Source organism: Strix aluco, chromosome 8 (assembly GCF_031877795.1).
Source record: "Strix aluco isolate bStrAlu1 chromosome 8, bStrAlu1.hap1, whole genome shotgun sequence".
Taxonomy (NCBI): Eukaryota; Metazoa; Chordata; class Aves; order Strigiformes; family Strigidae; genus Strix; species Strix aluco.
The window spans coordinates 8338640-8363974 of NC_133938.1; the positions used below are offsets into that span (position 1 = coordinate 8338640).

The 25335-nt window shown below is 33.5% G+C and overlaps 1 protein-coding gene across 1 annotated transcript in view; it reads left to right on the forward strand.

Moving 5' to 3' along the window:
- LOC141926403 (BEN domain-containing protein 5) overlaps positions 1–25335 on the forward strand; it is a 971122-nt gene that overhangs the window by 49736 nt on the left and 896051 nt on the right. The window lies entirely within an intron of this gene.

Consider the following 25335-nt stretch of genomic DNA (forward strand, 5'->3'; position numbering starts at 1 on the left):
ATCATTCAAGCCTTCCTTTAATACATGTAGAACAATGAGGTAGCATTGCAAACAGGCATTGCTCTAGTGACTTGTACTAGAGAAGGATTTGCCTGCCAATGTGTCCTTTGTGAAAGAGGAGGTTTAAATGTGAAACAACTCGATAGGCAACTGTTTCACCTACTTTTAAATAATGTTTCACCTACTTTTAAATAATGTTTCTTTGCAGTAAAAATACCCCATGAGAAAGAAACTTTCAACTAGTCTTAAACTAAGCCAAAAAAAAAAAGTGTACTTTCACATTGATACAACAAAAAAGATTTAATTCAACTTTGTACCTTGCATTTTATTTTGCCTTTCTGTCTTAGTTTACTCCAATCAGACTGTCATTTTCACTTAATGGAAAAAAAACATATTTAGTAAGAGAAAAAAACTGCAGAAGCTTGATATTTGTATTCCTACAAGACTAATATCTTAATATCCACCACTGTACCATTGCTGTTACAACTAGAAATCATGAAATTGTTTATCTATCTTCCTGGAGCCTGATACATTATCAGACAGACCCTGTCCCCTGCTGTGCCTTACTCAACTATGATCAAATTATATAGTCATGAGATGAATGGGAATCTGTCTCAAGGAGGCAAAGAGATCTGGTAGAAAGATACAATATATATCTAGTGCTTACAGGATATTTGTTTTCATGGTTGTCTACATGAAAGAGAATGGTTTCACTACTAAGTTTGACTTGTGAGGTCTGTTTTTATAATGTGTGTTCCTGTAATCTTTTTTTCATCTCTCCAATTTCCGTTAAAATGAGACCTGCATGAACGTAATCTAGTCTGGAACCTTTTTTAGGTCTTTGTACTAGCGGACATGGGCAGTATTAGTCATTGCAGTTCAGCTATATTAAATGAATGTTAGAAATTGCTACATCAAACATACTGTGTAATCTTGTTTGTGCATTTTGATTATTTTCTTTTATGTTTTACTAGGAAATAATAACAAGGAAACCCATACCATTCAGTATTGCTTAAAAATGTTGCACTAAGACACAGGTAACTTTGATCACTTTATGTGTAAAAGTAGATATTTTAATAACTCTATATAAATATTTACCTGTATAATATATATTTTTTTGATGTATTATACAGGGGATGTGGGAGGAAGGCAGATCTATGCATTTATATATCCTAGGTCTGGCTTCAGCCATTTAGATGAGAACTCAAAAGGAGTAGCTACCTTTATTAGTTTTATATATTGTCTATATTACATTTCCTTCTCATTGTTCCTCTTTCTTCAACTTCAGATTCTTAAACAACCTTATTTACTTAGATTTGAATATATGTTGAAGATTTTCTTTTCATTATAAGAATATCTCCAGTTTTCCTTGACATTTCACACTGAAGCCTTTACTCATAAAGAAATTTATTCAATAGTATAATGAGAAAACAAGAAATGTCCTTTCATTTCTTGAATTAGAAATCATCCATTCTGTTATTTTGCTGTTGCTTCATACCAATCACAGACACAGTGGGCAAATGGGTAAAAAAGTGAATGAAAAAGACACAGTGTAAAAACAACAGCCATACAAATACTAGGAACACATGATTGTATTGTATGTATTTCTGATTTAGGTTTCAGTCCTACTACTGGATAGTAGTGCAGTTTTTACAGTATGTTTACTGCAGTATTTTGTGTTATTAATCTAGTGGTAAATGAAAAGAAAGATCTATTAGACATTCCTGCCAGTCTTGCTGTCCATGCATTATTGTTCTGTAGAGAACAGTTTTTTACATTCCAGTTTTAATTTTCTTAAGCCGTGGAGCTTCCACTTTCCTGTGCTGCAAAACTGTTCTATAGACTCATCTCACTTACAGTGTTGCTTGATTTTTAGCCTAAAGCTTTCCTTTATTTAATCCCACTATTCCCAGTTGCAATTCTGCTTAGTAATAGCTCCTCTTGATACAAATAAATCCTCATCATCCTTGGCCAACATTTATATTTCTGTAAATTACAACATTCCTCATCATTTGTGTCTCAGCCTAGCTATCATGTTTGGTTCTTTCAGCCCTATATCCAATAGAGCACTTTACCTTTAAGTGTTTAAGTTTTTTTCTGCTTTGAGGCCTTTGGACTTTCAACATAAGTGAATCTTTCCAGCCCTTTGATAATTAGCCTAGCTTGCCAGGGAATCAAAGCTTATATGATCACACATTCTACTTGCTAGCCTAGGTTTTTGTGTGGCTGCTGATCTTTCTCCTGTCCTTTTGCCCTCAATAGCTTCTTAACTCTTGGCCAGTTTCAACACCGCTGGACAGGAACTCCTGTAAGTTTCAGGAAAGCAGGCTGCCAGATGGGCTAGAGACCCATCTGTGTTCCCACTGGCAGAAAGGTTATAGTATGAGATAATTTCTTATTAAACATCAGAGAATCCACAGAGGAGATGCACAGGAGAAAGCACTCATTCGAATTTGCATTTTTAAGATACCAGAGAATCCAACCATGAAATCCAAATCCATAGCACTTAGTTTTGCACCTTGCAGAACTTCTTGTTTTTATTATTATTATTACTCTTCCAGTTCCTTCAATATTTTCTTTATGGTGTGGAACTAAAATTTAATGGAGAATTCTGTGTACGCTAACATCCCAACTTACAGAGAAGGGACTCTAGTCCCTTTGCTCTGTTACTCAGTATGGACAGCTGAAAATTGCAGCAGCCTTTTGTTGCTGTATCACTATGGAAACTCATGCCTAATTTGTTTGCTATCGTACATAAGTCTTTTTCAGAATGATTGTTTCCTTCCTCCTGTTACGTATGTCTTAGGTTACTGTTGTGCTTCAGTAACAAGGGCAGGTAATAGAGCTAAGTTCTGTAGCATAGCAGTGAGAGCCCTAATCTTCTCAGAATTATTTTTAGAATTTTATAATAAACTTTTTTCTTTCTGGTGTTCGCTTCTCTATGTTACAGTAGAACCAGTAGACTTTTTTTTTACTTGGAAGTTGGTAAATTAACTTTTTCTTCCTTATGATTTGGACTTCTACATGTGGCATTTTATGTTGTCAGTTTTATTTTAATTGTTTTTAGCAAGGAAAAAAAATCAAAATAAATAACTAATGTCTTATATTTATGAGAAAAAAGAAACATCATGTAAGAAATCTGTGAGATGTAAAATTTGGTCAATTGGTCTCTTTATATGGTTTCTGACTTGCAAGACAGTTGGTCTGATAAGATCTGAACTGTGGACTTTTTTGTCATTTGTTCAGTGAATTCAATTAACACCAATATTGGAAAAAACAAAAAGAAACTGATATGTTATACATAAGGACTATAATCATGCAATGATTACACTTACAATAACCATGGAAGGGAGAATGAAGGAAATAGGATTTGCTGTGGAACACATGGTCTCATGGGCAAAGCCTCCAATTTCTCTAATTATATACGTGTCACAGGCAGCTGTCTATTTCTGGATAACGCTCTTTCTTGGGCAGGATTTGTTTCCTGTTAACTTCAACCATGGCCCTTACAACACTGTCTACAGTTTTGCTAAATTCCTTCTCTGTGGAACCGGAAATTGGATGAACAAATGTCATCTCCAAATCGCGTTTCAAGTATTTTAAATAGACAGTGCTTCAGGTGCATGATTACTTCTGAGCTAGAATGTCTTTAAAGGTGTTAGTAGCAACAGTGATTCATGTGAGATTTGGGGGAAAAAAAGAAATGTGTGTACGTGTGATAAATTATAAAAATATGCTAGTATACCAATATTGGAGGATTTTACAGGTAAAAAGAAGGAGCCATAGCCAGAAATTCTACTCAAGTAGTTGACACTCACCGTTCCAGACACTGTAGCCACACTAGAAGAAGATGATCTCTGTCCTGGAAAATTTACTTTTGAGGAATTTGAGAAGAGATGAGTTGAATACAACAAAATGATAAGGATTAAGAATATCTGTGAGGATTTTAATTACTCTAACAAACAGCAACCATATTATACCAATAAGTAATGCACATCTAGGCTGCCTGATATATTCTGTATGTGTATGTACCCTGAACAACTCTGCTGTCTGATGAATCATGTTCAGAAATGGTATTTTCACTGAGATTAAAAAAAGAATTTCCAACAGAAGGGGTTTCCTAATAGTGCCAAATTTTGTTCTGTAAGTGTTGATAAACACATTTGGAGTTCTTCATCACAAAGGTACTGACAAAATATACCAAGAAGGATAGAGGAGAAGAATGGGTGTTTGGCAGCTAGGATTTGATCATTACTTACAGTTAATAAATCAATCCAGATTGAGGTTAAAATCAAAGAACCAAATGTTATTTACTTCAAAGGCATTCTCTCTATTACTTCAGCTGCAGTTGAACTGAAGCTAGAATTTTGACTCAAGATTTTTGAGGGGTTTTTGTTATATATGTGTATGGATCGGGAAAAAGGATAGCCTATTCTTCAGAAATTTAAACAGGATGCCAAGGTAAGACCGATAATATCATAGCTGGACATTAGTATAAATGCATGGAGCTCTCATTATAGAGTTTTCTCTTTTTTGTCCTACACTATTTTGTAAAATAAAAAGGCTGTGAAAGCTCTGTTGTCTTTAATTGATTAGATTTTCAGGAACTATTTATTATTGGGATTGGATTTTATAGCTTGTTCAGGCCTCTTATTACTGTCCTAAAACAATCTGATGATTCTTAGCGGACAACTGCTTCTTTGTGATGTTACAGCTGCGATTGTTTAAAAATATGAATGATATGTGTATGGGGAGACGTAATGTCTTTTATTAGGCCAATTGATACATTTTGAAGGAGTAGGGGGGAAGAAAAGAAAAACATGCATGATTTGAAGTACTCAACCTCTTTTTCTGGCCTAAGCACTCGTGCAGTTAATTCCTGCAGAAGCTACCTCCAAAGTAAGATGGAGTAAGGATGACATGAAAAGCAGTCTGAAGTTGGAAACAGGCTATCTTTTTACTTTCTTCTTCTTAAGCAGACTTCTTCACTCTACTATCATTTGGTGATTTAAGTTACTGGTATCAAGATGCATTATAACATCTTATAGTCTTTCCAGTTTCTCATTTGAGAAAACAGATATTTTCTTTACTGTGCGTTAAAGGCTATATTGCATTTACCTAGCTTTGGAAAATGCGGGCATAAAAGCATGTATGTTTTTATGAAGGAGTACAGTTCTGAAATTTTCAAGACTTCTATAAAGCATTTTTTAACCTGCAACATTTCCTAACCAATCTGAAATATGTATTTTCTGTAGTGCATTTCATTACATATACCTTATTACTAAATTAGGCATAAATCATTAATTGGTGAATATTTGCATTAATGATTTATTAATCCTCTTCTGGTCAGTTCCCGTAATCTCTCTAAATAGCTCTTTATCATAATTTACGAGCAGAATCACTAGATTATTTGAATTTTGCCTGTTTAGGGAGACCTCAGCTGTTATCCATCTTTATGTGCTCTTCTTATGTTAATTTTTAGTGTGCTAGGAAGAGCTCTCTAACTCTTCCTGTATTTTGGTATTTTATTCACCCTTTACACAGATAGACGAAACCTAATCTTTTTCATGTACCAGTTTTGTTTTGTCATATAAATGTATTTTGTTTCCTCACTTCTGATACTTTTCTTGAAAAACATCTAATTTTAAGAGGTTAAAGGTAAAGGTTACTGATACCTATGCACTGCCCATCCAATCACATTTAATGAATTAAAATTTAGATATTGAAATTTGAAAGTTTATAGCAAATAAGCATATAGAACTAGTATGCAATCTGAACAAAGCCGTCATCTTAGATGGTTTCACTGACATCTCTGAATATAATATGTATAAGAACTAGATTATGAAGAATACTTATATGGTCTGATTTTTGTTCTCCATACAACCATTGCAGTGTAACACATCAGAGTTTTACTGGGACTCAGATTAAGAGTGGTGTGATATTGTTTGGTTCCAAATCAGATGCTTTAAAGCATTAAGACAAGGTCTGTGTTGCTGAAAAGATAACCTTTAAATTTATGTTGCTCTTATAAATCTGGTTTTAAAGAAGGATTTTGGTTAGCTTTTAAAAGCTTGATATCTAGCATTTTATAATATTTATTGTACAAAAAGGTACAGTGTTTTAAATTTGCTGTTTATAGAAAATGTACATACTTGCCGATTTCCTTTCCTCTCTTTTTATGTGCTTATTAAATAAATAGTAAACAATTAAAATGCAATTCCATTTTGTATGAAAACTTTGTGGCAGAAATTTATATCTATTACTCTTACTGCAAGTAATGTAAAACATGGATGTAGACATAAAAGAAAAACTTCATGCAAATAAACAGAGGGTAATATAAATGTAACAACGTACCAGAATGGGTGAGTTTTAAATTTTTCTCTGCTGCTGGATTGATCTACTACCAAAGAAAATTAAATATTTATATTTAAATTTCATGCAAAGTTTTATGGGTGGGTAGTTTAAAGCTTTATTTTTGGCAGGAATAAGAATCTCCAATACTAAAAAGAAAATGTGTTTTTGGACTAGAAAGCTTTGAGATTTGAGCATCTGAACGCTTGAAGCTTCTTTCTAACTGACTTTATCCTGTCAAAAGACAGGAACAGTTCTAAAACAAGTATCAGATGACTACCTGGTAGTAGTCTCTTACAATAGTCTCATGAATCAGTGCTTCTAAGCAATCTGAGAAGAATGCATTTTGTTTAGCATAGATGGTATGAAAATACCAAGAAATACATGTAAGTCTGGAAAGAGAGAGTTTTGTGGATACTTTTCTGTACCGACCTCTGTCTGAATTTTTTTTTTCTTCCCTCCCTAGGCTTTCTACTTCCCTAAACAAAAGTTATGAATCTATTTAGCAGTTCTCAAATAAGCATCTATTTGTTAGTATTTATTTAAGTTCCTGTTCCTCAGTGATATTTTCTGTATCTGGCATCTCTGCGAAACACTGTGGATACTCTTCAGTTTTATCTCTGCTATGACTTTATGTATGTCAGTTGGAGTGGAGATATTAAATGACAGTTTTCCAGGAAATCTGGTCTGTTCTACAGATGTTAAAGTATCAAACTGACGTAGTTTGAATTACCAGGCTCTGCCTTCATGCTGCTGTTCATCTATTTGGTTGAGTAAAACTAAATTAATTTTAATGTGTTTGTTAACTCTCAGTGATGAAGGGTCTCAGCTCCTCTTTCTTCAAGTCCATGTTTGTATGTATTCTTTGCTAGCTCATGTGTTTGAAATTGAGTTCCTTCAGTCAATAGTGACATCTCAATTTGCATCTGTGTCTTGAAAGCACTTGGACCATTCCCCCAAAGCCATAAAGTGTTAAATTGTTTTTGTCATCCCATGTTTCCAGCTCACATTGTGATTATGACTTTAAGATGAAGCTGTAAGTAACATCACTGTTATAACTTTTAATTCATGGCTTACTGTAATTTTAGTATTGATTTAATTAAATCAGTATAAAAGTTTTATTTATTTCATATCTGAATGATGTTTTTCCTTTGTTCTTAGATACCAAATAGTGGGTTTCAGTTCTTGTGGGTGCACTGGGTCAAGATTTTGACATTCATCTAAGACCACTGGGCTTATCAGTCATTATCATTCATTGTTTTATTTTGCCTTGGAGAAAGACATATACTTCAGAAGTGTTGAAGTTGTAATTCTTTTTCTAAGCACAATTAAAAAGGAAGCAAAGCTCTCTTGAAACATTTTCGTCAGGAAAAATCAGTTTCTTATGCAGGTAAATAAATTTAATCTGAATTAGAGAATGCTTTCACTGAAAATTCCCTAGTGTTTACTAGCAAATATGACAACAGTTGAGGCAAATAAGAGTTATGTATTGGTGTCCTTTGGAATGTGTATTTCAGAATCTAGAAGCAGCAAAAATCTGGACTTTCTGGTTTTGTTTAGTTTGATGGCATCACTGTATGCTGCAATGTTGCACTGCATGTACTGCACCGGCCAAGTTCCTTAAAGCTATATTTGAGTGTGTATGTGTATTTTATATATACATATGTGCATACAAATATATCTGTCTGCCTTGAAAACATGAGAGGCTGTGTTGAGGGCATTTGGACAATATCTTTTACAGTAACTGCCATTACTACAGCGTAAGTAGACTATTTTTTCATATAGCACACACCATTCAACTTGAAAAAAAATGGAAGAAAGATTGGTGGAGCCACATTTGTGATGCAAATTTTGTAAGAATAGCATGTGGTAATATGGATCCATTACTTTTTATAAGGGAAGGGCTTGAATTGTCTGAAATGTGTATTAAAACCCATGATGGATTATTTCAAAGGAGCCTTTGAACTTTTAAAAAGTAGTTTCACTGATCTCTATGTTGAAAAGTGATACAATTTTATTGTAAGTCAAAAGTGCATAGGGTTAGATGATATGTATACTGATTGAAGTAATTATTTATTTACTGAGGAAGCCATATGAAATGTTAATTAAATAAGAAACAAAGTGATGACATTTAAAATAGATTGCATGTTCGTCTCAACATTTAAAAAAAGAAAAATCAATTGAACATACTGCAGTTTTGAAGAAAAATAATTTTGCCATTTTGGAAACTTGTGCCTATATTGGTCATGTATAAAATTAGATTTATAAATGATGATTCTTCCAAGTTGGAATCCTTTCAAGTACATATAATTTTATTTTGGATCAATAATTCAGTTGTGCTTGGAATAGATTGAGGATGCATGTGAAGCTTTGGTAAGTGCAATATAGTGTGCATCTCCATGACATTATCCAAAGCTGTCATGACATGTATCATCCTTTAAAAAAGTAATGAATAAAGATAGGTTAGTAAACATAGACAATATTCAGCATTAGCAAAACAACTACTGTCCTGATGAAATATTCTGTCTTGGCAAGACAGTGTTAAATTCATAAACTTTTTCTGTTCCAGGTGTCTCTGAGAACATTTTAGATGTCAGTGTTTGGTAATTATTGCATACATACTGTATGTTTTAGATTTAACACTGGCTTTTGCTTACAAGAAACTAATGGCCAGGTGTGTTTCATTTCCTATTATGGTGGCATCTGTCACTCAAAATGTCAAAAATACATTATAAATGCCATAAACAAAATCAGCACTATGATGATCTTGATGTCAGTGATGTGACATGCTTACTTTTCTTTCAATTTAAAAACTTTTTCATTTATGATTAAATACCCCTTTTTTTGTTCCAGTGTTAATTGTCTGCCATGCAAATTTGGTTTCATTCTGCTTTTATTACTGAAAAGTCTTTACATCAGAATGTGGGACATAGAACTAAAGTAAAAGAAAAATATATTGAAGAGATGAAGATGAAATGTTTTAAACTTTCCTGCTTTTAGATTTTTTTTTATCTTTCTTATGCACAATATTCTATATTTGAGCCATGGCAGGTTGAGATACTGTGCAGAAATTGTTGGAACCTGAAGATAAAAACAAGCTGAAATGTATGTAGGTTAATTCATGTTACTGGGGGAGGGAAACCATTTGCTCTTTAAATGACAGGGCAGAAAAAGAGAAGCTAGTGCTGAAAAATTGTAGAAAGTTGTGTTTTTTCTTGCCACCAAGGAAGTTTAAGAATGAAATAGTAATGACATTCCATAGGAGGTAATTTGGAATTAGTTGGGAAAGAGCAGTGAAGAAGCCAGTATTCTGTCTGCTGATTGTGGTAGAGTGTATTAAGCATATAGCTCCAGCAATCCCCTGTTCTGCTCTTAACTGTTGGTGGTGGAACTAGAGATCTAGATCTTGTAACACATTTCCTTCATTATTGTTTTATACTGCCTGTGATTTTAATGTATGAACCCAATATTGGGTCATTGTACACAGAGTGTCTTTACATATCTCATACCTTACAATAAGTGAAAGAAAAAGCAGAGAAAACTTGAATTTTGATGGTGAAAATGAGAAATAGAAAAGAAGAAATTTAATACTGAGAGGATAAACAAATATCTGAAAGTTAGTGTTATGCTATATTATAGGGAATAAGAGCCTTCCACTTCGCTTCTGTGGAAGCTGTTACATGGAGCAAAGAAGCTGTGAGGGGTGATAAATCTTTCACTGCTCTTGAGCACCTATAACCTCCATCTAAATTGGACATCAGGTGCTGCGAAGATGTTGGATTATTATGCTTTGTTGAAAAGATTGCACATTTGAGAAATCCTCTTAGGCACTGTGAATTCATTCTTGTGTTTGCCAACCAGCAACTAATTTTTAATGCCAGTAGTCTTGGGCACCCAAATGCAACTCAGGGCTTGTGAGTCCAAACCATATTGTTCTTGGGTTGTCCAAGAGAATCATGAGTAAGTCTTGACTGAACTAACCTGCCTCACTAAAAGATGGAAACTTACCTTCTTCGAAGCATATAGTGTCAGTACTGTTTGTTCCAGGAGACAGCTGGTTGCTCCAGAACATGGAATTGGAACTGCCCTGTGACCCTGAAGGGACCTAGTCTGATAATGAAAAGATGGTGAAAAGCAATCCACTGCCATTCTCCCTGTGACTGCCCTGCATCTCAGATTCTCATCTGCTCTTCCCATTCTCCCATCAACAGCCACTGTAACTGAGTCCATCTTCTCACTCATTGGTCTTGTCTTGGTTTTGGCTTTACTGTAAAAGTAAGGAAATGGCACAGCAGGTCAGATCAAGGAGCTGTCTAGTCTGGTATCCTAATCTGGATGATGACCAGTAGCTGACGCTTAAAAAAATATTAGTAATAACTAGGAAAGCATAGAACAATCCTTACTTTCAGTTCCTGTGTCAATGGTATAGGCAGAACTGACCTATGCATGCTGCACAAGTTACGGGAAAAGTGTGGTACCCTGCAGGCCAGCCTGACAATTATTCTTCACACACTGCGTGTTGTGGTACCACGGAATTGTGAGTTCCCACCAGTCTAAATTAGACACAGGCTGTCAGAAGTCAACAACTTCATTGTAGTGGTTGCCTCTGGATTGTTGTTTTTAACAGGCATAGGTGGACTCTATGAATTGTATCATCCTTGTCTAATCTGATCATACTTACTGTGATATTGGATTACTGAGTTCTGCAGCTTAGTTATGCAGTTTGTATTAAAAGAGCTTTTCTCTTTTTTAATTATACTGGTTAATATTTAATATAATTTTTGTGTTATGAGAAATAGTGAATAATTTTTATCTGCTCACTTGATTTGTGATTCTATAAGCTTAATATTTGCCCTTACTCATACAGTTTATCCAAGTTAGTTAATTTTAGTCTATTTAGTTTCCTCTTCTATACTCCTCCCATCTCTGCCTAGAGAAGCTTTAAAAAACCTGGATATACCCTATATTTACCAGTAATTTTGAAAGGCAGGTAAGGATATTTTCTAGGAAAAATCAAGATGTACAATGGCCCATCAAATTTAGTTCTGTACAAAAAGTTTTATTTTTTAATTTTTGGCATTACGATCTGAAAGTAGCATTTGTCTTTTTTATGTTAGAATGAGATAGCATATCTCCCATTGATTACAACTTTAAATACCCCAGAAAATTCTATCCTATTCTTAAGCAAATATTTTGTTCTATTGCTATACTGCTTATATGTTTAGTTTATAGAATTCTGGAGGTATCAAGCATTAAGATAGGCATTTTCAATTTTTTAAGGGATCAAAGAAAATGAAAAAGCTGTGGTTTGTAGGTACTTACCTTTTTTTTTTTTTTTTTTTTTTTTTTACTGTTAATTGAAACTGAAAGATTCTTCTCCACTGTGCAGGTCACCGAAGATATTACAGTATATATAGTTAAATCATGTTTCCTCCAGCAAAAAATATTTCAATCTTTCCATTGAAGAAACTGTGAAATACTCTGTAAAATAACTGTGCAAAATTTTGCTTTGAGAAATTAAGAAAAATATCACTGGGTTTATGTATTGACCCTCAAAATAGAACTGCTGCATTTTTTATACATAACACGGTGTAATAAACTGTGTACAATTATAATGATTGAGTACAGTTATACCAGTTTGGGATCTGGCCTGTAAACCTTAGACAGAAGATATCTGCTGTTATACCACTGCTCATGATGGCTCTGATAATTTTTTTGTGAATTGAGAAGCTCCATGGAAGCTTCTAATTTTCATAGTAGCACTACCATGATGAACTGTAGCTCATTACTGTAAACTGATGGCAGCTGTTAATACTATTACAGGCAGAGACTTTTTATTTAAGGGAAACATTAGCCAGTAACCGGTAGATTTCTGACACAGTATTACATAAAGCTTCCTGTTAGAAAGGAGAGCAAAGAGAAATGGATTTGAACCCATTAGTATCAGAATTACGTGTCAAAAAGCTAGATCAGAGTTCAATTTATTTCTGCAATAAAGTGTAAGCTAGAGATTGACTTGACAATTATTTTACCTTACATTGCTCTGGTTGTTCTGAGATGACTATTCCAACATCAAATCACCTTGTTTGGACATCTTTTACTGAATAACATGCTAGTCTAAATATGCATTATGTTATGTAGGAGCTAAAACTCGGAAGGTTTTTCAAGTAGAAATGAGGTTTTTATTACTATTTTTACTAAAGGATGCATATACAGTAGAACATATTCAGTATAGATTTAAAACAACTGCATGTGTTTCTGCTAAATCTGGTGTGTGTTGTTGAATAGGATTTACATTGTCATTGAAAGGATAATCTTTCTGAAGCTTTTAGTAGCTTGGTATAAGCAATATAAATAATCTGCCCCAAATATTTGTCTTCTCTAAACCAGTCACTGAGCAGGGTTGTGGCTAGTCTCCTTTTTCCCTAATAATTTTCCAAGATAAGTGACAACAAATTAGACAACCACTTCCTTATTATAATTTTCAAATTTGAGAATAATATTTTTACCAACATTTTTGCCCTTTTCATATATATAGCCTCCAAATGAACACTGAGGTCAATGAATTCAGATCCTTAACCCTTCACATTGTAACAGACTTTTATCGGAATGGCAAATCTGACTGCACTTTTCTTGTCTTGAAATGATGATTCTCTACAGAACACTTATTTAATTTTCTAGTTGTGTAGCATGATTTTTTTGAAGGGGGTTGTGTTCATTGTCCTCATATTACCCTCTGAAAACTCACATGAAGTTCCACAGAAAACTTTTATTAAAATTTTTGTGAGTAATATATTACACCGGTGTGCAGATTCTCCTAGGAGGTTTTCATATGCCTTTGCATACTTTAACGCAAGACCATGTCATATTCAGGGGCAATGCAGGGAAGTAGACTGCTGCTTGCATTGCATCATGTTGTATGTTCGTATTCTGATCTTCTGTGAACTCTGCGGGCAAAACTAATCCCAACATCAGAGGACTACAGAGTATTGTGGGATTCATGGTAGGAAATGCTTGCCCCTGGAAATTTGACATTGATGCTGAGTACCTCCAGTGTTAGATGTAGAATCGCCTCAATAGCCAGATTAAACAGAATATCCTTCCTGGCAGGCATGTGGAATGGCAATTCCATGGGTTTGGAATAGCCAGGATGAAACTACAATAACTGTTCCCTGTGGGTTGTCTCTTCCCTATGGCTGCAGAAGGACCAAACAAATTTCTTCAAAGCAGAGGTTAATGCAGCTACCTACCTAGGTAAATTGTTATTTTACATGGATTCCAGCTGGTTTTATCACAAAACTAATTTGGGTAATATATATTAATTTTATTGATTTAAAGCCTGCTCATTATAAAAATCGGCCTATAAAAAGAGATTGTATGTATGCAGGAAGAGAATTTCTTTTTGCCAGGAATTTCTCATGCATAAATACAAATGAATATTCTAAATGTAAATGTTTGGCTAGATTATTCTTCAGAGACACATATTGATTTCTGTTGTCACCCTTCAGTGAGATTTAGTGTAGATTACTAGGAAATCCTTTCCAAGCACATACTGAAAAAAATGTAAAATGTGATTTCCTTGACAGTCAGTGAAAAGATACAGAGTACACGTTAACAAATTAACTGTGTTTACTCCATCTTCACCAGTGTAAGAGTCTTTCAGCTTTAAAAAAACTAACTCATTTGATGCTTATAGTATACAGGTCCATATTGTGCTTGATGTGCTAAAAAGTATGTTTTCAAATTCATAGCTTTGCAAAAAGTGAAGCTTTGCATTTCCTGATTTTTCTTTGCGGATCTAAATGTAGAGTTGTGTCTCTCTCACCATAGTGGGAAATACTGTATAATTTTGCATCTTAGACTATTCTATAATGCAAGTAGTGTGAGTCTCACGGTAAGCTGTGTGTGATGGCCAAGTTTTATCCTAAAATATGTTCCATTCAGCTTTCTAATAAACTTGAAATTCATAAATTGTTGAATGTTATAGTCAGTTTGATAATTATGGATTACACTAATTTTACCCTTCAGTGATTAAATACAAATACTGTTCTACAAATAAGATACTTTTATTATTTTTTTTTTCCTTCTTTGTTATTTAGAAGGTACAAAATATATTTCAACAATTCAGTCAGACTGGAGGGTAACATATGAAGACTTTGTTTTCACAAAATATATAATTTTATACCTAGCTAAGAAAATGTCAAGGTTGTTAAATCTTAGTCACTTCTGGTTTTTGAGCATTTACTAGGAGATTAGAGAATAAGAGAATGATCTTACATTAATTGGAAAGAACTTTACAAAACATGAATATCTGACAGCAGTTTTTTTTTCCCAAATAGTTACCAGAAGTTTTACTTAAATCCATTTGAATAAAAAGAAAGCAAACCCATGCAGTTGCAAACATTTTGATTAACACTATCTTTCACCTCAGGTCTGCTAGTCATGGTCACTTGCGTAGTCAGTCTATTTAGTTTGCAAGTAAATCATTAAGTTTTATATAAGAATGCAATAAATAAAATACAGTCTTTCTTATGTGAAAGTAAGAACTAAAAATATGTGACACAACCAGGTAAAAGCAATATCCCATATCAGAAAATAAGAAAGAATACAGCTATAATACACTGGAAAGGAATGCCAATCTTTGTAGGTCAGTTGTGTTTTTACCTGGTACTGATCATGTGAGTAGAAATCCAGGAAGTTATTTTAAAACCTTCATAATATTTTTATGTCTTGCAAGCACTGTTAGATATCAGTGTTGAACTACTTGATATAGATGAGTGCTAATAAATATCAAGTTCATCTAAGAATTCATAGCAACTTACATTCAACAGCTACAGAATCTGAACAAATTTTGCTTTCTTGGCAGTGCGGTATTGTTAACCTACATTAATTTGGTTTGTAAATGGTTTAAAAACTATTAATGTCATGTCACTTATAAAGTACTGTCAATAAATGCTTGGTTTAACAAATATGTTTTAATATATAGGAGATGACACTACAACATTGCTGTATATTACTGTGTTTTAATAAGATTTAAATAATAATTTCTATCCACTGCTTTGCTTGTTCTATAATAATAAGCATACAGACTTGGAAGCAAAATTCAGCTTCTGTTCTTTCAAGGGAACAGTGATGCTTGTGGTTGTATATGGTTAGTAGTAAAGTTACAAATATTAAAATTATACACCTATGTATTTGTATTTTCTCAAAACATTTGGGAGCATTTGGAATTCAGATTTTTTTTATGATCTGTCTCTAATGTACTTCAAGGAAATAAAGCAGAAAGACTTTGGGAAAAATATTAATCTTTGTGGTAAAACTGGCTTTATAAAAAGCCAAACAAGCAGAGGCATTTTAACATAATTTTCTCCTGACTTAAACAATCTTAATTTTATGACTTTGCCAAACTGTATTCCTTTGCATGAAGTATGTGCGGGAGATGCTTCTGAATTTGCATTTTCATTAGATTTAGCATTCAGCACCTAATGCCATAAATTTGTTTTTGAAACTCTTTAATTCCCCTGAGTGTTCCAACATATTGAATGCTATTTGCTTTGTATTATGTTGGCAGCAAATCTGCAGTGAAAATGCTGTCAATATATATTCATAGCTAACATTGTTAACTAAAAGCAATATTGTTTTTCTATTGTAAGCTGTCACAAATGTTTGGCACCCTGTTGTGTAAGCCAAAAAAATGTCAAAGAAAGGAATGAATATTTTTGAAGAAAAGTGCAGTGATAGTGTCAAGTTTTCTGTATTAAAATACATTCCTGTTTGTACAGACCTTTACAATTTATAAAATTGTGTTTTGTAGTAATGTAAAGTTAGAATATTGTGAGAACATGCAGGCTGTTACAGATATTATATTAAATGATAGGAGCATAGTAAGCGATACAGCCATTTTACTTTCCAAGGTAAGGTAATGCTTATCAGGTTGTAAAATGTATTCTACTAAACCCCAAGATTATTTTATTAAAAGATGCACTATATATTTGTGAAATGGATGAAAAATATTCTGCATTTTTGCCTGTTTTTGAAGATGAAGTATATAATTAACAAGAACAAATGCAAAGTTTTTAACATGTTCCTAGGGACTAGCTTTATCTTTGCATAAGTCACACTAATTTTGTTTATTTAAATTTATGTATTCCTTTTTCCAATCATTCATTCTTTTCTAATGAAACTGTTATATTTTTGTATCGACATGCTATTACAAGAATGTCTCAGAACAAAGTATTTCAGAGAACTTCTGTGGGCGGAAATGTGTGTAAGAACAAAAAGAAAAAATCGGTCCACCACACAAATAACTGTGTTAGTACTAATAAATAATAAATGCCCATAAGTTAAAATAAGACAAATGGAAATCTTTTGTGCTACTCTTGTAAATATGTTAAGCCAGAGAACTTGTGACCTAAGCAATGTAAATAGAAACTTCTAGATGAGGTAGACAGAACAAGCACAAGGAAGTTCCCTCGCCACAAGCTAGCTTGCTCTGGTATCAGTACAGAGTTCAGCTGATAGCAATAGAGAACACTGAAAAATTAATACTTCAGCCCTGTGCATGGCTCTCACTGAAGTATCAGAGCTTCACAAAGATACATATTTTCTAGTACTCTCATCTCATCAAGGTAACATGTCTCTGTACTCACTTAGGTGAAAAGATTAATTCATATATAGTGAAATACTGGAAAATCCAGGAATGTTGTCATTCATGACACTTTGTGTCAGTCTTTAGAAAGCTGTGCTGTTTTTTGAACTTACTGAATCATAACGTGTTAAATTTAGGAAATATTTTTGGGAAAACCTTAATACATTGAATGTTCAACGTAATGTCCAAAAAGAAACTTAAATGTTCAGATGCAATCATTGGTAAATCTGGTTGACTGCTATTTTTCATCCAGCAATATATTGGTGATATATATTAATGTGCATTCTTCTTTGATATCGGCATATATCCCAAATACATACTGCCTGATCATACTACATGATACCAATAATCATTTACTTCTTCCTTGCAACTGATTGCACCCTTCTGCTTCATAATAACCTTCTCTGCTTTCTGCACTGATATATACTCTGCTAGGGGAATACAGGTGCCACAGGTGATTTTACAAGGTCCCTGTTATGGACTCCCTCCTTTCAAACATTTTCTGAGAAGTGCAAAATAACCCATTTACATTGACTTTAGTGAGATTTCAGTACTATTAGCACCTTGAAAAATTGGCCCTTATACTCCTTTGCACCAATCTCTATACATTGTCATGTATTTTCAAATAAGATTCCATAAAACTTTAGAGCTTCCTGCAGTGATAATGGAACAACATGCAACAGTGGAGTAATTGTAGTATATGCTGCAAATATCTGAGCATTATGAGGCATTTAAAAGTAAGTATCTTTGACACTGTTTTTATTGTCTCCAATAAAGAAAGTAGGAGAGGCAGATTCTTTCTGTTCTAGTTTAGATCCCAGCTCTCTGCGTTCGTGTTCCTATGTCAATTCTGAGAAAATACAGGGGATTCACCACCCATAAATGCAGTACTTTTCTTCTGTGATCCTCCTAGGAGAAGAGCTTCTGTCAGTAATTAATTTTTCTCTCAGAAACTGTAAATACGATAGATGCCTTAACACAAGTAATATGAGGCAAAAGTATCAAAGAAATATCAAAGAATAAAGGCACATACTGATGGCTCCCTTATAAATGATGTTCATGGCTTAGTTCTACAAATCATGTTTTGGATATGTGCCAAATACTTAAAATGCTTTTCTAATGAAAAATATAATATTTATTATTCACTGTATATGTGAAATCTTCCTACTTCATATATTTTTTTTTTAATACATTGGGTATCTTAGACATCCCTTTTACTGTCTTCATATTTGAAAGTCATTTTAGATGGAAAACAAAACCAGTTGAATCCTGACATGGACTGAGGGGACAACTGATCTATCCTGTGAGATTCACACTAATCACTGGAATAGTCTAGATGACAATGTCAAGAACCAAGGCTCAATTGAAACACAAGCAAGGAAGACAAAGGTGGTCCCACATCCACAGTTTTTATGGTCTAACTAAATGTGATGAGTAGCAAACACTAGACAGTTTTTACAGAGTACGTCTAAAGAAAACATGCTACATGTATCGTAAAAATCAGAAACAGGAGAACCTGGCATTCTGTTAAGATGGTAAAGTACAACACACTGAGTGTGACATCTCTAATAATTTACTTTTGCTTATTCTAACAGCTAGTGTGGTCTAACTGGGAGACAGAGAACTGAAGCTTGGACTCATGCTTCACTAATGGGAATGTGAAAATTAGAGGGGAATTCTGTTGGTAATTCCTAAAGGTAGACGCCTACAGTGCCCTCTCTGTAGAGAAAGCAAGAAATGGTAGATTCTGATTTTTCTCAAAAGTAAGAATGTCATTAACTATACAAAAGGGACTGATCTAAGATTAAGAAGATGACAACTTTGCATAGCCACTTCCATTAGCAGAGCAAGAATATAAAAAATATAGAAAATGTTTTCATTTTCAGAAGTTATTTAGTACTTGGAAGGTGAAATTATTGCTGAAAGACCATCCCACTTTAGAAAAAGGAACCAGATTTTTAAATTACTTAGAACCTTGGCATATTGTGTCTAATGAATATGATTGGGTACAATGGTAGTGAAGAGATTGAACTACTTTTAGACATTTCTGACTCATTTTATCTCATAGTCTATACAGTTTTAGCTAGGTAACATGATTTTCCTAAGTTCCCACTAATGTCCAAATTAACTTTTTCCATCTTTTAGCTCTGGATATTCTTCCCTAATTCTCATAAATTAAAAGAAAAAAAAAAAGCTGAAATACACATGATTGAAGGTATTGCTTTCTGAGTCTTTGATCGGCATTATGTGATAAGGTCAAATATTTATAAATGTTCTAGATGAACGTCCAGTACATTCAAGTCTAAGAGAGAACGTGTCTTGCCCCTGTGGTCATGGTTTTCTAGATTATTCCAAGAACTTGGGGATGACTGAATCTAATGCGTATCTGCAAAGACAATATACTTGGACAGTTGCATTCACAGGTGAATAGTATTTTTTTAATATGATAAAAAATCCAACATTTCTTAAATATCTCACTAGGTAGGAATTGCTAATATTAAACAGGAGATAGTGCTGCATCATACAGACAACTGACAGAATGGACTAGTGGTTTTCATCCTTAATTTGACTCTTTTTCCTCAATGGCAGAGAGATGCAGGGTCTTTCTAACACTGTGTATCTAATTAACAGATTTAATCATGACTATATCAATTTTCTACAAAGTGTCTTGTGTCTTGAATCACAGAATGTTTAAATCTTGTACAGGTGTGGAATAACTGTGCAGCTCATCCTACTGGAAAGCTTTGGATTTCTGTGCATCGTGGAAGAATGCACCTTTGTAGAATTTTCAGAAGTATTTATGAAGCTTTAGAAAGCAATGTGTCATGCTATCTGGCAGTTAGATTTCTATCATTTCTTGCTATTGTTAGAGTTCCTTTTTATTATTTACTTTAATATATACTGTGCAGGGGGACCTTCTTCGCTATTTTACTTTTTTTACTGTTGCTTTGTTAGATATGAATTTGATGCTGCAGGAAGAATGAAGATGTGTAAACTGAGTTATTAATCATGCACAAATCTTTGTTTCTTTGGCTTTCCTCATGCAGTTGTTTAAACACTTGTTTTCCTCCTATTACCCTTATATGAAATAAAATTGTATCTTTCTTTTTTATGCTTGAGAGTTTAGACTTCATAAAAGATGAAGGCGGCCTGTTGCTTGTGCCCCTTTGGAGAAGTGATGTCACAGAAGGGAGCAGGACATTTTTTAACTTTTTCTGTTACCCAGAATTATGCTTACCCCTGCTGAGGAATTTATATGGAGGACTCCTCCAAGATGTGTTACCCGCTTTTTCTACTAGAAGGAATGACTCAATTCTCCTGTGGGTGGCTATTGCAACAGTGGAGCACGAAGACTGAGAAATTAATAAAGTAAATAAGAAAGACAGTAAATATAGACCAAAGCATCCTCATTTACTGTTAGAAATAAGAGAGGAACAGTATTAAGGTACATAGATGAAACAAACCAGCACTTATCCATGGTGAAATCTATAAAATGTCTTCGATTGCTCAAGGGATCTTTAGATAGAGCATTATTTTCTCCATCTTATGGATGACTTGACCACCTTCACTATGAATTTTTCATGATTTCCCTGACCCAGCAGCTCTTGCCTGTGGAGAGAGTAATACAGTATTGATTTGGGTGTTAGGTTTCTGCCTTTTTTGCCACAACAGGATTTTTGTAGCCTAGAAACCTCAATCCCTGATTACTCATTAGAGACTTGAACAACTTTTCTTAGATCTGGAATGTAAAAGAAGAATCACTTGGTTACTTTTGTCATAGGTAGCCTTTGTAGTAGAATTTCAGCTCATCTCGATAATGAGTGTTGTTGTTATTAAGCTTTCCTGATTGAATGGGCACTACTGGGCTTTTAGATTGCAAAAATACTGTTGACTGTTTAACAATTAGTGTGTTTGCAGCAGAATTATACTGGTGAATGTGCTTGTTTAGAAGCACACTGCAAAACAGTAGAATAAGTAGGGGTCTGTCCTCCTGCATTCATCCTGGCATTGATGTCTTGGTGACTTATTTTCTGTGCCTCTCAGGCATATTAGAAAATTGAAAAGAGGCCATGATGTTGCTATTTCTCATTTAAACTGTTTTTTTTTTTTTTTTTTTTTTTAAATAAAAAATCCATATCTTACATCCTCTGAAAACTTACTCTCAGTATTGCCATGGAAACAAGATTTTTAAAAGGGACTTAACTGAAATTTAGCAGCAGTTTTTATTTCTTTGTGATTCATACTTCATAAAAATGCAAATGTCACACTAATACATGTTTTACCTTAATATTTTATACTACCATTTAGTGTTAATTGGTCTAATGTTTTTGTTAATTAAATTTTGAGCTTCTTTGAATGATTTTAAAATTGTACTGTGGACCTATCAAGCTTTAAATTTTGACTGTGTGACACACAATTTAAGATACCGTCATAGAGGAAAATCAATCATTTCAACCTGTAATCACAAGCACAACAAAAGATTTAACAGATTTAAAAAGCCTTTTGTCCTGACTGGAAATTTCTTGGCCTTTATAATCTTCATTTCTAGTGAGGTATCACTGCAAAAAGCATTTTATTATTTCTTTGTTTTTAACTTTATTACCTCTGACTATATGAAGTTGTTTAGAGGGTAAATTATGCTGCTCTCCTAAGTAAAGCTTGTATTCACAGTTCTCTTAAGATGGGTATTTTGATTATCCATAGCTACAGTGTGTGCATTGGTATACACACATATCAACATGTGTAAATAAACTAGTTAATTTAGCATTTTATTTGGGTATAAACATGCAGCTGTTGATAATGTTAGTTCAAAAATGAAAAGGTATCTGGCATTCTCTTCTGAGAGCCTGTCTGGTCAGACCTCACATAGTATACAGCATTTTGCCTTTTAAAAATGAAAATTAAGTCTGTTAGAGCTGGGATCTCATTGATCAAGGCTGAAATGCAATTGTAATGTAGAAAGGCAAGCTTACATGACTTTTGCTTTCTGTGTGCTTGCTTGGCTGAAAGAGTACTAGGGTACAGCCTGAATCCAACTTTGTACTTGTTTTACTTTAGTTGGTTTGAAAAGGTAGTTTAGTTAAACCAGTATACAACTTTGTGTTCACAGTCTGATTTAAAAATTTATTTATATAATTCAGTGTAGACTTGATTTATGTGAGGCATAAATTCAATTAAGAATTTCTACATAAGGTTTTGTACTTTTAAAAATTGTTTTATAGTCTTACTTATATGTAAGCCACTATAGTTTTCAATATAAACAAGGTCCATCTTTGTTAAAATCATATGATTTTACCAAGACAAGCTGAGCATTACATATCATGTTCTTTTATTAGGAATTTACCTGATCAGGAGCACTTGAAATATCCTGCATGTTTATTGCATCATTCTAAATATATTGGGGAAAAGATAGACATTTATTCAGGATTCATTGTTGTATTAGGTTGATTTTTAAAAAATGTTATTACCAATATTGAGCAGTTCTCTTGGAAAAAATATTAATATATTTGGAGTAAAGAGAATAATCAAAAAGCACATGCTATGGTCAGCCTTATTTGTGTAGATTTTTTTCATGGTAAAAAATAAGCATCTTAAGTTTTGAAAAAAAAATCTTCCTTCTAAAAAGGTAAAAATGCATAAGGTTAGAAGATATTCACAGAAGTACCTCATATTCTTAAAGAAATATGCTGTTCCTTTGGAAGGAGATTTGTATAATCCTTAAAAATATTGTCACAAAAAGCGTTTTGAATTTAATCTTTGTTTTTGAAAATGCAGTTATCAAAAGTTTTCAAAAAATGTCTTTTTTAATTGAAGAGAAATATTAATGATTTTCATGGATATTTTCGTCCCTGCTGGCATCTTATCTGCGAAAAGTTAGGAAGCCAACTGCTTTCTTTATTCTGTTTTGGCTATTAAAGAATTAAGGAATTATGTATTAGAGCCTTATACAATGAGCACACAGTCCTTTCATATTTTTAAAATATCTTTATATAGATTCCATTTTATATTTACATGAGCAAAATTTCAAAGTTTGTAGAGGGTGAAAATCCATGCCTTTAGTTCTTTATTCTATATTATCTTGCACTGTCCCCACAAACTGACTTCTGTGTTGTAGCTACCCTCATTCTTTGCTGGTGTAATGAGAATCAGCCCACTGCACCATGTATTTCTAAAGAAGAAAATATGTATCATTAAGAAAAAATATTATTACTGGCCTTCACTTTCAAATGTAGCTTCATGTTAATTATTTTAGGCAATGAGGTGTTGGTAAGTCATCCAGTTAAAGCTAGTGTCTTTTTTACAATACCTGTGAAGCCACTGTAGCCAGTATCACAGGCATTAGAAAGAAGAAACTGGTGTGCACTGTATACACTAATGGCCTCACTAAGAAATTCTTAGTGCTTACGGCTTGAGCACTATGGGTGATACATCCCTCAGCACCAAACTGTAAATGAACTGCATTTCCCCTTTTTATTGTATTTTTATGCTTTGAACACGTAAACCAAGCAGAAGGAGATTAACGTAAAATTATGCTTTACTGTAAAAAAAGAAGTGTAGTCACAGAGAAAATGCAGAAATATAGGAAGGCTTCCACCTTGATGACTTCATTTTTATTAATTAAGAAACTATCCTCAAATACCTTTACACCCTTTATCTTACTTAAGATTTGCTTTGTACATGCTCAAGACTTATAGACACATATATTGTCTACTCTCTGCAAACACCTTATTCTGATTAAAAGGGTCATAGGAGTATGTTGAATGATGAAAGGAGTCTCAAACTGTATTCGAAGCTCAATTTTATGAAAATTTTCACTGAGATTAAACAACATTAAATATTTATAATGAAGTTCTGTTGAAAAGGTAAGTTTTCCCATCAGACAATGATTGCACAAATTTGACCAGTCAGTAGAGTCCATGGAAAAATATTTTAGGTACATTTGTAGTGTTTAGTGCAAGTGAAAAATAAGTATGTTTATTGCTGAAAATGTCAATTATTTAAATACATGAACCTATTAAATAAATGTATCATCATTGCCTATACTACAAATGCATTTAAAAGCTTAGAAACATGTTGGTCAGGTTCCCAGGGCTGCCCACTCAGATTTAGATGAGTGTGTATAAAAGCTTTCTTTTGTAAACATAGCAAGTCCTGCAGTTTGAGCAGTGTGTTTGCCCATTTTTGCATGCTCAGCTTATGTGCATCTTTCTGAAGATTAATGCTTGACATTCTGGATAGGTTGTACTTAACACAAGACAAAATTCTTCAAAATACCATAATATTGAGGAGCATGCACACACATACGTGTACTTCCAGAAACAGTAGTGGAGAGCCAAAAAAATATATTTGAAAAGTAATCAAATCTGACTTTTGTACTGAAACAAACAGAATTGTTCAACAGTGTCTGTAGAGAAAGACACTGTGTATTAATAATCCCACCTACTTGACACTATTCCTATTTATATTACGTGTACTGTGCTACTTGCAATGCTCAGTTTTTCCTTTTTTAAGTAACTGTTGTTTCTGTCTCTCTAAAGATGAGGAATATTTTTCCAAGTTAATGAGAGTCCTATTTCACTTAAATAAGATACATATTCACTATCTTTCTGTTGTTTTACAATATAATTGCTATGAATGTGTTCAACAGTTTGACTTGGGTTCCTCATCCTGTACTTCCTAATTGAGTGCATTAATTAAAAACTGGTGTTTGCCCATAAAAGAGTGAATGAGCAGACTCAGTGCTTGATGTCAGAAATAAAACTGTAAATGAACATAATTATGTTTCACCTTCCTATTTACTCATTTGTGTGGGCATAAGCATTTAGTTAGTTGTATGCAATATAGTGTCTTAAACAGTTTGATTTACACTTTGGTTTTTAAGAAGAGAGGAAGGGTAAAAAAAGTTAATGACTAGATAATGATTTTTTTTCTGAAAGGCTGAGCATCACTTCTAATATTCAATTTGCAGAACATTAGGGTAGGAAACACATTTGTGACAGTTTTTTGGTAACTGTACTTTATTTGGAAAGAAATTCTCAACATAGAAACTGAGAGATCATTTTGACTCTAGGTGCCAGGGTGTTATTCCTACATACAGTTGTGGTACAATGTTACAGCTGTAAGCAACATGACATGCAAAGGTGTCTTCTATCTGTATTGTGCAATATAATTCTTTAAAAACAACAGACACTGATGATGGCTACCATTTTGTTTAAAATAATCCATATTATATAGTTGAAATAGCATGGCTTTTGTCCTTAAATTTGCGTAATCAACACAATATTTTTTTTTCTATTTTGACTGCTAACTGCATGGAAAACAAAATGCAGTTCAAC